The sequence below is a fragment of the Vidua chalybeata genome, chromosome 1 (assembly GCF_026979565.1).
Source record: "Vidua chalybeata isolate OUT-0048 chromosome 1, bVidCha1 merged haplotype, whole genome shotgun sequence".
NCBI classification, from domain to species: Eukaryota; Metazoa; Chordata; class Aves; order Passeriformes; family Viduidae; genus Vidua; species Vidua chalybeata.
The window spans coordinates 111,548,851-111,562,943 of record NC_071530.1 but is presented as its reverse complement, the minus strand read 5'-3'; the positions used below and the strand labels follow the sequence as shown (position 1 = coordinate 111,562,943).

The 14,093-nt window shown below is 40.1% G+C and overlaps 1 pseudogene; it reads right to left on the bottom strand.

Moving 5' to 3' along the window:
* LOC128787713 (chloride channel protein B-like) overlaps positions 1–14,093 on the bottom strand; it is a 93,770-nt pseudogene that overhangs the window by 60,662 nt on the left and 19,015 nt on the right.

Here is a 14,093-nt window from a genome sequence, read left to right as displayed (position 1 = left end):
TCCAAACAACCTCATTAGACGCAAGGCTGCTGACACAGTGAATATTCCCTGAACCCTTGATATTTCCAATAATATAAAAGGAAAAAATCATCAGCTAGCTACATAGTGCAAATCAATTTTCTTCTACTGAAAACCCACTTAGCCAGAGATCTCTCTTGCAACTTGCAGCTTACAAAGACAAATGCAGAAGTGAGGGCCCATCAAAAAGAGAAAAAGATATATATTTATTTTGTATTTTAATTAGTTTTTCAAAATTTGTTCAAATAGAAGAGTTGTCTGGCCAACTGAACAAAGAAAAGACAAAATCTTCTTCCTTCAAATAATATAAAAATCATCATCCTTGGAAGAAGCAAACAACCCAGAAGAAATAATTTTGTCATTTTTCACAAGGTTACACTAAACTAAAAGGCTTGGAATCAAGAAAGCATTTAGGGAAAAAAACAAGTAGCTGCAGGACAAAGGTACAAGACAGTACATATGGGAGCAAGTTTAAGAAGGGGGTGGATGGGAAGGGACTTGAAGTCTCGGTACTACGAGCCAAACCAAATAGTTTTGGAGTTGAGGCTGCAGCTGGCACAATACACTACCTCTGGGCACAGTTTCCCAGTCTTCTCCCAGATTTTGTGGAAGAGTACACACTCGCCCTGGAAAGCACCTTTCAGTTCTCGCGCATACAACCAGAACTTCCCTCCTTGGAAATTTTTGCTCCTATTTATAAAAGACACCAAGAAAAAATTGTTCATGGTCAAGAGAACATTTCCAAAGGGTGGAGGGCTTGTGGCCAGCTGAAAACTTTTGATCATTCTTCTCTTGGAGCAAATACGAACAAGAATGCAAGCTAATCATTTGATGTAAAGAATGGAAGGAGACTACAATTCCCTAGTCACAGAAGTAAAAGAGCTGTGCATGAAGCTTTCTTGAGAATAGGAGTTTATGGAAGTAACATCAAAGAGGATTAAGTTACTTGTATTGTCACAGCCATTTCATAGACAACGTAGATCTGCATGTCAATTTCTTTAATCTTGGTCTTATCATCTGCTGGCCCTCAGCAACTTGTGTGTTGGAACACTTGAGTCACTTTAATTGCCACTTAATAATGTCCTGACAAACCATGAACTAAAATGCTGTTATCATGATCCACTATTTCCATCTGGGATTATGCCAAAAGAGGCACCTTCTTCACATATCGATACAACTGAATACTCCCTTCCTGAACTTGCATTAATCTCTCTCTTTAAAACAAAGTAAAAAATATTCCTTTCCTGTGCACTTCACCTTTAAAGAAATCCTTTATAGTCTTAGGACTACATTCATTAACTCAATTTGCTTTACTGTCTCCTTATCACTCACCACCATCACCGCTAAAAATTTTTGGAGAAATGGGATGCTGCATTACAGTAAACATAAATCTCCTGAAAAGTCACGATTGTCATGCTAGCCCTGAAAAGTTATGCACTAAAGTTCCCTCACCCTGCTGAAAATTATTATTTCTTGCAGCCTGAGGCACATGAAGCTGTGCTTCACACTCTACAAAGGGCGGCACACCCAGCGTAGGTTCACTGTGAGGACGTCCTGCCAAACTCTAGTGCCAGGAGGATTGCACAATTAGTGGGATTCTTCCTCTTCCAGAACTCAACACCATTAACTATTCCAACCCATTACAAGGAGTAGGCAGCCTCCAGTACCCTAGAGCTTAACTGCTGCCAAGAAAGAGCACAAAAAAAATCTCAGTGCAAGGCACATACTTTTTTAGCAAAGTAGTTCTAATTAATCACACTGGCGCACTACTTCTTAATTTAACTTAATTCATAGTGTTAAGTAAGCTCTTATGCCAGTTCTGATGTGAATTTAAATATTTTTCTGAGTTTTTCTGAAGCCAACCAACGTTTTGTTAGTAGAAGAGAGAATATTCTTTTCTAAGACCTAGTACAGAAACGGTCCATTGACTGCTAAAGAGAACATAGAAATACTCAGCACAGCTAAGTAATCTGTAGAAATATATCAAAATCCTTTGAGTCTCAGTCCTTGGGAACTTGATGGAAAATGCTATACAAATGTTTGATTTCTTGTTTCAGTCCCTCAAGGCCTATAAATACACCTGTTTTGACAGGTTGCGGTGATGGATGCAAGTGATACCAGAAACAGTATTGGTGATAGCAGTGACTCTTGCCAAGATCCCCTGGAAAGACATCTATCAGTGATTTCTTCTGTAAGCTGGCTCTTCACCTTATGTACACAGCCAACATGAAACCCTGAAAGGAGTTTTCAAAGCCACCTAAATCTGTGTCGGAAAGGTAACACTGGTGTGTTGTTGTGTCAAGTGAACTTTCTATTAATAAAAGAGCAGCATTGTGTACGTGTGTTGCTGAATATGCCCAAACATTCAGCAGGCTCACATATTAAATCTTTTCAAAACAAGCTCTGTACTGTATAATAACCCAGCTAAGCAACCTGGTACTTTTTAAACTCACAGTATTGCAGAATGCTTTTAATTATGATTCATGAGCACTTTTTAAAATAAAGTAGACAACTGCAGTGAATCTCTGTAGTATTTAAGTGAAGCTAAAACCAACATCTTCAGAATGCCAGAATTCTTAATGTCCCAGCTCCTGAGGTCTAGAAAAGGCTGGAGAAGAAAGAGACACTTGACTACAGACAACTGCAGACTACACAAGGTTTTTACTGAGGCTTTTTGATAAACACTGTACACCCCAAGCTGAGAAACACATTTCAACTTTAACTTCAGTGGGAGATTAGACCTTAAATAACAGAAAACTTACAAAATCTTGCTGTTGTCTAAACGAGCATAGGTATTCATTCACTGCCAGTTTCTTAAAGAATTGCATTACAAAATCTGAAGTCCTGAAACCATTCCCCATCCCCTTCTCTGTGAGAATAGTTTCACTTATTTCATTTTCCAGAAAAGCTACTGCCAAAAAACACACAGTGCTCTTCCCCTAGTTGGAGTAAATTCAACAGAAAATAGTAGGACCTAGTGTATTGAACAGTTTGCTGATTATGCATTGTTACTCCAATAATTTTGGGATTAATTTGAATAAGACTAGAATCTGTGCCACACTATTCTGCATCTCTTCTTCTTTGCAAAAAGGCTGCAATCTGAAAAAGTGTTAAACATACCATTTGAACACACTGGGCTCCTCACAACAGACAGTGGAAGGAGGGCAAACACTTACCCTGTTAGGAATATCTGCAGGCTTGAAGATTTTGAAAAATTGTTTTGCTAAGGTTTAATCTCTTCATTAGAAAAAATATGAGGCAGCTCAGTAACAGAAACCTAGGCCCTGTCAAAACAACTTCTGTGAACCTTCTCAGGTGTAATCAAAAAACGGTAAGTGATCCCTAAACTGTTTAAGTGTGACAGGCTGATGCATTAAACAGCCTAGCACTGGGAAGAATCTGCCAAATTATTTTCCAAATAATTATGTACTTCCTTTGCCCTCTTTAAGGAAACACGATGTGAAAAATCTTGAATACTACTCATTTGTCCCAGCTTCTGCAAAAGCTTTTCCTTTCCCCACCAAAATCAGATGGAAAAGCAGCCTTGTGGCATTCTTTCATGAGGAGTTAAAATGAAGACTGTGGCCATGGAGCGAATCCAAAGCTAAATTCACTATTGAGTAATCCTGCTGGAGTAACAGCATTTAAGACATCTATTTTTGAACTATTTTTAAGCAACTAAGGAGACAATTTGAACTTGCCTGTTGGGTGGGCACATATGCCTTCCTGCCCTCTCGCTAAGGACTCTGTAGCACATGCCTTGTTAGCCAGCAGTGCAAAAAAACGCTCCCTGATCCAGAGCATGCACATGTGTACTCATTCTAAAACAAGAGTCAAAATCTTCTGTCATCTACCCATATGTAGCACAGCATGACCTGTCATGAGCCTCTACTGCATTCTCACACAGCAATGCCTCTCCTAACAGAGAGTGTGCTCCCTATCATTTTCTCTTCATGTCTACTCCAGGAACACAATGTCCCTTTCACGCCCTTCCATCTTGAGCAAGTCACAGGAAGGCACAATCAGAAATCTCCCAAGGTCTGTGCTGCCAAAGTGTGCCGTGAGGATGCAGTCATTTGTTACAGCCAGTTCTCCCTTGTCTTCCTCTGTTGCCTCCCGAGTATTGCATACACTCTGCTAAACAAGTGGGAGAAAGGGAAAAGTATGACTCAAGCCTTCCAAATAAATTATCTTTTCTTTAAACAAGGGTCAGATTGAGGAACAGGGTGAAATGGGAGCAGTATAACTAGAGTGACCTGATGTCAACCATTTGCTACATGATCTGAAGCACCAGACAACACAACTCCAATTATCTCCACAGTTTGTGCAGCTTCGTCCTTTCTGAAATCAGGCACTGCTGTTTCACATGCTGCACCAGCAACTGCAGAAATCACCTGCTGCTGCACAACTCACCAATGAATAACAACACGGTTGGCCACTGCCAGTTTGGGGTCTTAGCGGGGTTTTGTTTTAGAGATACAAGAAAAGAGCTCAGGTCTGGCCCTGCAAGCTCTTCCCTGTCACATCCATCAGGCACTCAAGAGTTTTTCCATCATCACTCTTTGGTATTTCACAATAAGAGAAGAGCTGTCATTAGGGCAGGTCCCACTGGATACCATTTATGCTCCTCTTTTCCTCAATGCTTCTACTTTTCCACATGCTTTCACAGCTTCCCCTTGATGCCCATCTCCATTCAGTCTTGTTCATGATAGAAGTATATCTTTTACCCACCTTCACTGCCATCACCATGTGTGTCCTGAACCCAGTCTTATTCCTCTTCCAAAAACATAGAGGACATGTAGAAACTGTAGCAACAAAACATGTTGCTCTCTGCCCAAGGGAGGACCACGGTCCTTCCTTAGGGATTTACCTCTCTCAGGACCTACAGTAGGAGCCTTCCACCAACGCACCGTGTCCAGCCCAGCAGCTGCTGTGTTCTGTATCCACTTGCTTCTGTTTCAGCAGGGTACAATAATCAAATGAGGATCTCTGGCCCCAAGCCCCCATTCATCAGAGCACCCAGTTACACAGGAAGTTTCATTCAAAATTATTATGAACCCCTCAGGCCAGGGGGGAAAAAAGAAAAAAAAGAAAAAAAAAAAAAAAAAAAAAAAAAAAAAAAAAAAAAGAAAAAAAAAGATAGGTTTATTGTGGTAGCTTTTGTCCTAGAGAAAAATAATTGTCTCAAAATTTGTAAAAAAACACTCTTGGCAGCATTATGAATGTTTTAAAGTTAAAAATATAACAAAATTTAATGGTTTCAGATGCTTTTCATGTCAATGTAACTGGAAAATACCTTTACTATGGAAACAAATTAAATTTGGCAAAGAATTAGTACTTAAGACATCCCGATTGCATTTTGTAATTCAAAAGAACTGAAAACAGATAAGATACTGTGAATTAAAAATAACTTCTGCCTGTTAAATTCTCGTGAACTTTCATTAAGGTTTGTGTTACATGTCCCAAATGTACCATTGCACGTTATAATATGTTACATCCCTTTATTTATAAAATACTTTTAAAGCTACTGATAGCTAGAGCCAGAAAAATTACTATATAAAAATGCTGTCTTCTCAAATTACGACTTCATTTCCAATGTGTGTATTTAAAAGAGAGATGCAATCTCAATTTCAATATTTCAGATGCACAACTGAACTTTCATTGCCAACTGAATCCATGTACAATTCAGTCATGTCTGTTTATTTTACTGATAAAACCTGGTACCAAAGCTGACACAGCTATATTAGAGATAGAGCTGGATTCTCTTCTAGTTTGGGAATTACCTGCAGGCTAACCAACTGTCCCATAGGTGCAGTTCTTCTACACAGATGATGAATGAAGGATTCAGAGGGGACTTGTTCTGACCTTCTTGGGCTGGGTTCACAAGGCTACCATCCAGAAAGAAAAAAGGAGTTCATTTCATTTTCCTTACAAGCATACGTCTTTTATCAAATGTTCCAGTGACCTGACAAATTGTTTATCATCCCTACAGAGCAGTATTTTTCAGGTTAGAGCCCAAGAAGCTTTCATTTGGAATGCTATATTGTCATCTCTCGAGAATTTTTAAATTGGATTTGGCTTGGCCTCTCAGATTAAACTACATCTCCCACGATGCACCATGTATTGGGCCTTCTTCTTGAATATACCAAGAGAGTTTCTTTGGTGTTTCAAGGCAAATATTTCAGTCCTTAAAGAAAAATGTTAACATGGAACAACAAAGTTTGTAGCAAGACAAGTAATTTTTTTTTTTTTTACTTTGGGTTTTTCAGATGTTCAGCTTTCTGATGAAATGTCCAAGGTTTTTTTGTAAAAAAAAATCTGAAGTCCTCATTTTCGATCAAAAATAGAGGAGAACCAAACTTTTTGAAATCATTCTAAACTGGGTGGTGGGGAAAAAACAAGCTCTTGCAGACCAGTGTTTACCATCACTCCAACCACAGAGCTGTTTTACTATATTTGACCATAAGATCATATTAATCTTACTTCAAGTCAGCCTGTTCTCCTGCTTCCTGGTATGCCAAAAGCATATTCAGCTCTCAGAGAATTTTTCTCCTCAAACATCAGCAAACTATAATCCTTATCAAGGAAAGAATCACACTTTGGATGGCATTATGAGTTTGGAAGGCAAGTCCCTCCTCTTCAACTAGCCAGATGTAACACCATGTTTTATGTGCTGAAAACAAGACTGGTTTCTTTTAAGACCAAAAGGACCGATTAAAACATTTAAGTTGACATCTTGCAAAATATCCTGCTTCCTGTAATTACTCATGCCATAAGACCTGCCCTGGAAACCTGTCATGGACCAAGATCGAATGCTCTCCATTTTCTGGATCTCACAGCACGGCTGCGCCACAGCTCCCGAGCCCTGTCACTGCAGGGTCAGCTGCTGCTCCATTTGCAGCAACAAAAGGGCACTGGTACAGAAGCCCAGCTTTTTGCCAGCACTCACTTTGAATAATTCACTCATTGAATAATTTGCAAAAAAAAAGCCAAGTTTAAGACAAAGTAGGTGGAAACTATGTATTACAGAAAGGCACCTGCATTCTAGTTGACTCTAAAGTCAGCTATTTGAAGAGTATTTTTATTGTTTTCTTCATGGAATCATAGAATGATTTGGGTTGGAAGGGGTCTCAAAGATCATCCAGTTCCAAACCCTTTGCCATGGATAAGGACACCTTCAATTAGACTAGGTTGCTCAAAGCCCCATCCAACCTGACCTTGGCCTTTCTCTTACCATAGCAAGTTCTAAGGCAGCAAGTGCATGAACAAGTCTCACATAAGACATAATTTGCACTGAAAAGCTTTTGCACCTCCAAGTCTGGCCAGCTGTGCCAGAGCACCCCCTGGAGTAACACCCAGCTCCCTTTGCAGGCTCTCCTCATTGCCTATACAACACAACAAGTACCAGCAGGTACTTATAAACCAGGGAGGGACAGACCATTTCACACTGTGAGCTGCTTTCATCCTTACTTTCCAGCTCAAGGAGCAGACAGGAAGAGGGAAAACCAGGAGGTCACGGTGGCAGAAACAGCCCTCACCCAAATGGAGGTAGGGGCTGCTCAAGGCTAACAGGCACTACTGTTTCACGTAATGAGGAATCACAGAATATCCTGAGCTGGACAAGACCCGCAACGAGGTTCAAAGGCACAGCTATAGAGACTTCTTCTAGCATCCCATTTGTCAAGAAGAAACCAGAGAATTTACACCCAATTAATATTCACATTTAATCCAAGCCTGATACATATCACTATTTTCTTGCCCAGTTAATGTACAATTTATCCATCTTTGCCTGTAGAATAGAGCTCTCATCCATTAGATCTGGACTCCCTCAAGAGAAACTTGATTTAAGTTAATGAGGATTCTTGGCCTCCTGATGGTCTCTTTAACAGCCAGAGATTGTTTTCCCTGTTTGGTCTTCAAACATCAGCTATGCACTATTACCTTACTCAACTAAAGAAGGAAAGACTCAGAATTTGTATTTGTGCTAGCATTTTCCAAAACATCCCTTCTGCTTGCATCATCATCACTGCAAAGGGTTTCAAATGCAGCATCTTGCATCCTACAACCAGTGAGCAGCTCTCTGGTGAAAAACCTGCACTGGTACCAGGCAGATTTGACATGTATTTTAGAAGTTTTGTGTTTATTTTTCTAACATCTTATATCACCATTCTGATTTTGTTATAACTTCCCTCTAGTTACCTGGATTGGGTGGTTGTCTGTGCTGTGTCCTCACGTCACATCCATAAAACAATGCCCCACTTAAATTTCTTGTGAAAGGAGGACTTCTTGAGAATTTCTCTCAGAGGAACTGAGAAGGGTAACCCCAGAATCTGCAACAATGCATCCTGCCTATAATTTCAGGTAAGTACATTTTGCCTAAATTAGAAGTACTGGAGGAATACACAGAGAGAGGAGAGGTAAGTATTTAGTTGTTACTACATGCTGTCAGAGCTATTTTATCACACTCCAGATGACCTGTAGCAATACTGTGGTACATGTCAGAAGTACACATTACAATTCAAATTACAAAAAAGAAAAGTTCATTTTCATTACTAATGGAATGTGTATAACAACGACATATCAAATTTCCTAACTATAGGACAGTGGTCACTTAGAGCAATGTAGTTTATTATAAACAGTGCTCTGCATGTTTTAATGTAGATGTCAAACAGAAAGCATGAACAAACCTCATTTCCAAGCCTTCATTACTGTCTTAACCAGATGATTTTACATAAAGCCTTTTATTTCTGCCATATTGCAGACTCAGACAGACATTAAGAAGCAACTTGTCATAATGGTCTGAACCCCCATCAGATGGTCATATTTCAGTACCAACATCATGCCCATTAGCACAGCCTGATCATGCACAGCAGCCACAGCAGCCACACCCACCATTCCCAGAGAAGACTCTGGGACAGAGTCTCTCTTGGGAGACTTAATCCCCTGAGGAGACTTCCCTTTGATTTATATAATGACATTGCATTTCCACTTCCAAATTCTAAGAAATAGTCTCTTTTTTCCTTTAGTCTACATCTGTCAAAAGCCAGATATTCCAGTGTTTCACACTCAGAGAAGGGTTTAGAGTCTTAACCTTTCCAGAATTAATTGCATTTCCCATGTCCATCAGAAGAGATTTATTGGAGAAATAAATTTGGCCAATAAAGTGATATGCTGTTTTAATTCTGTTTAAACAGAATAGGCAAGAAAGGGGTGAGAGTCAGGGTTGCTTTCTATCATGTGTAATAGAAGGAAAAACAACTCATAGGACAAAGGATTCAAATTGGTGCAAATGAAACTTCTCTCAGCTTGCACATCGGCACATCAACAGTACTGGACACAGACACTAACACTAGGCTAGCCCAGAGCCACCTTTCCTCTTTAACACCTGTGAGACATTTTTATTGAGAAGTAGAAATAAAAGGAATGGTAAAAATACAGAATTAGCCAGAGAGCAAATACACTGTAGAAAGATGCTATTCCTCTTCCACATCTAGAGCACCCTGGGGCCTGCAAGCCCAGGACACATGACACTTTAAAAGACATGGGAAACAGAAGGCTGTGGGAAGGCAAGTCATAAGGCTGTTCCTTGTACTTGCCAAAAAAAATGTCACTACATCTACCCTTTACCACAAAAAGCTGAGGATGAGGGTCAAGTGTCAGCATGGGGGGTAGAAACAGGCAGCCAAGAAAGAAGAGGTGGGCAGATGCCTGTGGGGTCTGCCATGAAGGAAAAAAAAAAGAAAAAGGCATCTTACAAACCTGTTCACTACAAGTCCCACATTCATAACTGTTTCCAAATGGAAGGCTGTGAAAAGCCAAAACAAACATTCCCAATTCTTTTTGAACCCATCAGACAATATAGGAAAAATATGTGTATTTTATGGTTTAAGGGCACAACCTTTTAATTATGTGTTTGCATTGTCATGTCCAAGACCTTTTTTCTCCTCAAAAATTAATATTTCCTCAAGCAATGCAGCTATTTATCTTGGATGAACATAAATTGAAACAGAATCTGCCTGTGCAGAGAGAGGCTCAGAAGGGTTAGAACATGACACCTAGGGGAATTCAGAACGCACTGCAATGCAATCCTCGTCATTTTTCTAGGGCCTTTTCAACTCGGTTCCCTACAGTTCTTAAGAGTTTCCAGATATTGTTTTGCATATGCTGTATGTGCACGTGCAGATGCATTTAGAAAACAGAGAACAAGTACAGGTAGTGGGGAGGGTAGGGAGAAACTGAAGAAAAGAAAATGTAGGAAGCTCCTCTGTACCAGAGCTGAATGAACAGCAGTTCCAGGCATCTAAGAGCAGCAAGTGTTCTGGCATATAATCACCTCTCGTTTCTCTGGGACAGAGCACAGCCTCATGAGCTGAGGAAAATGTCAATCAACTGGTTTTGCCCCTAAAGATTTATACCTGCAGAAAGACTGTAAAGTAATGGTTTACAAATGATACTTAAATTAAAATATATTGAGGCATTACGAGAAAATCCAGGCCTACTTTGGAAAACACATTACATTTAGTCATAATTTGGGCTCTCAGAAAACTTACACCTAGTCTTCAGGCATCAACTTTCCCCTCTTCATGTGTTACAGACTTAGTTGGCCAAAAATTCACACAGTAACTTCCAGAATATGCATAACAGCAATAATAGAAGCAGAAATAGCAGAGTTCATTTTTACTTAATTACTTAATGGATAAGTAACTGCTAAACCACCAAGAGGACACTGAAGGAGGACTTTTCCATAATCAATCTAATTATTATTTCACAAAACAGAAAGGGATTCTTGCACATACAACACCTTTCAAGCTAGAACATAAGAAAAAGAAATGCTTCCTACAGAATTTACTCAACCTATTACTAACATGGACCCAGCTTGCTGTGAGTGCCAATGAACAGCGACTTTATCAAACCCTGTGCAACAGCATACTAGGAGGGAAAATCCAGGCTTAGTCACTCCGTGCGAATTCTGACATCTGCAAAGATTTCAATGAGATACTTCTGGGCAAAACCAGCAGGGCAGCCAAGTCTGGGTTTAGTCATGGGTGAAATTTCCACACACACTAACACTCACAGGCCTTGAATGTCCTGCCTTGGAAGGGTGAAAACTTCCCCCTTGTGACCTCAATTTCATTTCTCTGTTGATTAAGCTGAATGTCAGCTGTGCCTTACAACTCACTGTCCCCAGGTGTTGCAATCAGGGAGAGCAAAGAACACCCTCTCTAAGTAAAAGAATATTATTTGCAAATACTTCAGCTTTCAGAAGTTTGCCCGGAAAGTATTGTAGTGCGGACTCAAGATGTTCTGTTACGAAAGGAGGGGAAAACAGAAATGCGAAATGTATTCCAAATGAATCCCAAAATTTTGAAATCTATGAGGCACAATTTGACCAGAGAGACCTGTGAGGTTTCCCGTTGAATCACTTGCCTATACCGTAAATCCTTACTCCATCCAGAAGGCCATACTCAAGCCCAGCATTAAAAGGTGAATTGTACAAGGCCCTCATCCCCCACAGAAGTGAATTCACAAGGCAAGCAGTGTGACCTACAACTGTTTTGTAACTCAGCAGAAACATCCCTTTTCTTATTTGTAAACCAGTGGTGGCATTATCATTTCTGTAACCTCAAAAAAATTAAAAATAGGAAAAGAGACAGTCAGATTTCTCAGTCAAAGTGTTACTTCCAAACTTACAATCCACAAGTAAAAGTTCCCAGATAAAACAAAACAGAACAAAAAACCCTCTTTGGACAAACTAGGCAGGCCAATAATATATTTCTCTCTGGTTCAATGTGCACAGGGTACCAGTGCTTTTTTTTAGCTGCAGCAGCAAAAGCTCAACTCAACCTTGGCCACAAAAATACTTGAAAACTCTACATACTTACCATTATCACAGTGAGGGGGTTGGTTAGTCTTAAAACACCTCTGAAAAATTAGGTAGCTCCAATGGCAGCAGAGACCTGTATCAATCCATTCTCCATATTTGCTAGTTTGAACACCAATTAAGGAAACAAGGATCAATCCCTTCATCCTGCCATACAAAGCTCCTCTGCACCTGTATACAGGGAGAAAAAGAGCAATCCTTTTGTCAGTGGTGGTGTTTTCTGGAAATGCTTTAACATTCTTTTCATCCCACATTAATTTTGTCAGGTTCTTTAGCAACTACTTTCCCACAAAAAGCTCTAGCAACCTTCCTTAGTATGACCATTTACTTTATGCCAATCACAAGCATGAAGCTGACAGATTTGCCACCTTTTCCTGAAGAAAAAGGACTAACACCATGTCTGTTTCCATGTCCTTCCAAGCACAATAAAAATTAACCTTATAGCAAAAGTCGAAAGTATAGATGACACACTGAGATATTTCAGATTAAAAGGCCACATTTCTAGACCTCCAGACTTAGATAATTTCTCAAAATTAAGTCTGCATTCGCTCCATAAACCTAACAAGTAAAATATTACAGTCATATAATAAATGGGCAAAAAGGAATAATAGGTATTAATAACTTGGCCAAAAGTAACCAAGAATGAAGTTGCAAAGAGAACCCAGGAGTCCTCAAACCAACCTACAATGAAGAGCTAAGCCAAAATGTAGCACAGTTGTGCTACATTTGCTGATGTGATACACAACATTCCATCCCATATGCAAGGAATTAGATATACAGACTCAAGTGTCAGACGATGAATGGGATTTGCAAATTCACTTCCCAGAAATATTTATTATTATTATTATTATTATTATTATTATTATTAATAATAATAATAATGATGATGATGATGATATTTATACAGTAGTAATATTTATGATATCTATTATATAGTTATTTCATTTCTGACTGTGCATGGGGGGAATTAGCTCAAATGGTAGAGCGCTTGCTTAGCATGCGAGAGGTAGCGGGATCGATGCCCGCATTCTCCAGCATCACATTTTGCTGAACAAGAGGCTGGAGAGCAGCACTGCAGGAAGGGCCCCAGGGGTTGGTGGATAGTTGAACATGAGCCAGCAGTGCCCTGGCAGCCAGGAGAGCCAACCCTGTCCTGGGGCCATCAGTCACAGCATGGCCAGCCAGGCAAGGGAGGGGATTGTCCTGCTCTGCTCTGTAGCTTCACCTCAGCCTCACCTCGAGTGCTGAGAGAAGGTTTGGGCACCAGAATATAAAAAAGGCATTAAGCTCTCAGAGAGCATCCAAAGGAAGGTCACGAGGGTGGTGAAGGGTCTGAAGAGGAAGCCTCATGAGGAGTGGCTGAAGTCACTTGGTCTGCTCAGGCTTCAGAAGAGGAGACTGAGGGGACACCTCGTTGCAGTCTGCAACTTCCTTGTGAGGAGAAGGGGAGGGATGGACACTGATGTCTTCTCTGTGTAACCAGTGACAGGACTCAAGGGAATGGCCTGAAGCTGCCAGAGGAGGTTTGGGTTGGATATTAGAAAAATATTTTTCATCCAGCAGGTGGTTAGGCACAGGCTTCCCAGGGAAGTGGTCAGAGCACCAAACCGGACAGAGTCCAAGAAGCATTAAGAAAATGCTCTCAGGTATGATTCTTGGAGTGTCCTGTCCAAGGCCAGGAGGTGGACTTTGATGATCTTAGTGGGTCCCTTCCAGCTCAGGATATTCTATGATTCGAAGAGCATCATCTTGCACCATTACACAACTTTTTCCCATTTATTCATGCAACATTCTGGAATGGTTTTTAAAACTCTATGTAGTTCTAGACTGGTTATAAAAATTAGGTTATTGGTCAAAAACTTGAGTGCTGACTGATAGACTTAACTGTCTATATCTATTCAGCCAAGTACACCATGTTTCAGCAAACATTACCTATTAAAAATTGATTTAAACAAAATTTTGGGGAGGGCAGGAGGTGAATACACAGGGGTAGGGCAAAGGCAGGAGGTTGTGCACACAACTAATTCATTTTATATTTTTTCAATATTCTTGAATGGCATTATGCACTCTCCAGCCATGACCCCTTGCTTGCTGAACATTAAGCCTCCCAGCATTACTGCAAGAACCTTGCTGTAATCCACAACAACTTTCTAAAAATTACAACAAAGACCCAGCTGCAGTTTTCTCCAAAGTT